The following is a 2,489-nucleotide window of genomic DNA, read 5'->3' on the forward strand; positions in this document are numbered from 1 at the left end:
CACACACACACACACACACACACACACACACACACACACACACACACACAGGCAGGCTTCGCTACTGGTCCCTCAGTAGCTGCATCCTCCACAGACTCACAGTCACTCAGCATGCTCAGAAGATGCTTCCACTCAGAATAAACCCTGATTTATGAGCGAGACACAAAGATCTGTTTGAACACCGCAGGATGAGGCTCACTTTATGATCCTATGTTCTTCTGGGCACGTGTGCATACACATCTGGCTGCGTAAGCACATTTCCCTCCCTGTCTGTATCCCAAAAGAGACATAAAAATGATTTGTGACTGAAACTGGTGAATTATTGAACACCAGGAGACCAGCAAACATTTCCTCAAAGCAGGCACCAATATAAGGGGTCACACATCAGGATACAGGCTCACTGTATCCTGCCTGAAGCAACAGCACACCACTGCTTACATCACAATGGTTTTTACTTTTTTTTCTCCATTTGCAGCTTATGTCTTTTTTTTTTTCTCGCACAAATAAATGAGAGGAAGTGGAAGACGAACACAATCAGAAATTATTCTTTCTCCTTCCTCCCAGCTCTGTTCCTGTTGGGATGCTTGTGTGTTTATGAATCTTAATTAGCTCAGCATGTGTTTGAAAGTGACACCCAGCTCCTGCTGTGAGTGGCAATGAAGTGTGTATGTGTGTGTGTGTGTGTGTGTGTGTGTGTGTGTGTGTGTGTGTGTGTTTGGTGATTTGTCTGCTCTTCTCTGGCCTCTGCAGCTTCATTTACAGCGGGAGATGAGTGGGTGGGTTTGTTTGTTTGTTTCTGCATCAGTTCTGGATTCACAACTCACTATCTGGGTCATTTTTTAATAGTATTTTTTCCACACTTTTTTTTTTCATTTTGGTATCCAAACAGATTTGATACATAGTGTTTCCAGACTGCTAATGAGCAGCGATGTGGGAGTGTTTGCTGTGTTTAAAGACAAACATGCATCGTGGAAGCCTTGTTTTAATGAACCTAACATGATCTTCTTCAACAGAAAGAAATATTTCTCCTGTTCTTAAGAAACATGATGAGAAGAGTTGATGTTGGAAACAAAATCCATAATTTTACATAAACCTAAACTTAATGTCCCTCACCTTCAAATGTGAGCAATCATCATTGCTCTGTCTGTGTGTTTTTGTTAGTCTGTCTATCTGTTAGAAAAATATAAACAATTAACCTTTGAATTCACATGGATTCAAGATGGCCGTTGCAGCTAATCAACATTATTATGACTCAGTCAAGCCAGAGAGTATTTTAGACTGAACGTATGCATTACAGTCATAATAAGTTAATTTGGGCTTTAAATTATTCATTTGAGCGGTTCTTTTTCTAAGATGGAATGAATGCACAACATCAACAAGTTTTAAAAACAAGTGCACAAGTTTAAATATTTATTGTGGGTTTTTTCTAAGCAAAACAGGGTCCAAATTACACATACAGGAGCAAATACACAAACTTTCACCATTTCTTTAAATAAGTACTGCTTCAGATTGTAAATTGTGTCTTTTAGCTTGACGAGATCTATGGTTTTCTTGTTAGTGATCATGATTGACTGCAGCTGGCAGTTTTTTTCTCAAGCAAGCAACAGTTATTGGACTGATCGATATGTGTCTGTCATCCTCAGGTCAAAGAAAATTAGTTAGTATGTAGAAGAACCACCAAGGCCCCGTCATGAAATGGGAAACTGCTGAAACATCAGTATTACTGCAGTAAGGTGATTTTTACATCAGCTTTGACCGAGAGAAAAAAGGAAAAGAATCCAAGCTCAACTGGAATCCGCAGCTGCCCACTTTAAAAAACCAAATCCTTTCTTTTATAGCGTGAAGTGACAAAGACCAAACTATTTGGCTACAATACTGAGAAGTGTTGTGGCTGATGTGAGACTTTGGAACTTTAGAACAAAGAACCAGCTGTCAGGCATGGCGGTGGTGGCGTCATGCTGTGGTACTGGTACATTACTCAAAGGTATGGAAGAATGAAGAAGATCTACCTCAGAATCCTTCAAGTTCACTTCAGTGGTCCAAAACCCACATTAGAACTGGATTCTGAATAGATAAAGCAATGAGGSTGACATTAAACCACAACTGAAACATTGTTGTCTGTGCTTTAAAGCCTTGTTTGTGCCATTAAAAAAAGAATTTCTACCAATTCTGCTAATAAATATGATCAGTTCTGCAGCAAAAACTATGTCAAGTTTGTTGATAGATACAAAAACTTGTGTTTGTGTTGCAACATGGTACGCTTAAAGGGGCACTATCATGTAAAATCAACTTTTTTGAGTTTTATATCATGTTATAATGTTACACACTCATAAAAAACACGYCCAAAGCCTTGCTTTGACTCATTCATGCATGTTTGAAAAATCCTGCAGCGTTTTTAGGAAGCCATGCTGAGGAGCAAAATGACAGATGGGGACCAGAAAAGCCTTTTGGGACTAGAAACGCCCCTGGGGCGTGTCTTTAAGCCGAAC

This window comes from Austrofundulus limnaeus, unplaced genomic scaffold, assembly GCF_001266775.1.
Source record: "Austrofundulus limnaeus strain Quisiro unplaced genomic scaffold, Austrofundulus_limnaeus-1.0 Scaffold135, whole genome shotgun sequence".
Classification (NCBI taxonomy): Eukaryota; Metazoa; Chordata; class Actinopteri; order Cyprinodontiformes; family Rivulidae; genus Austrofundulus; species Austrofundulus limnaeus.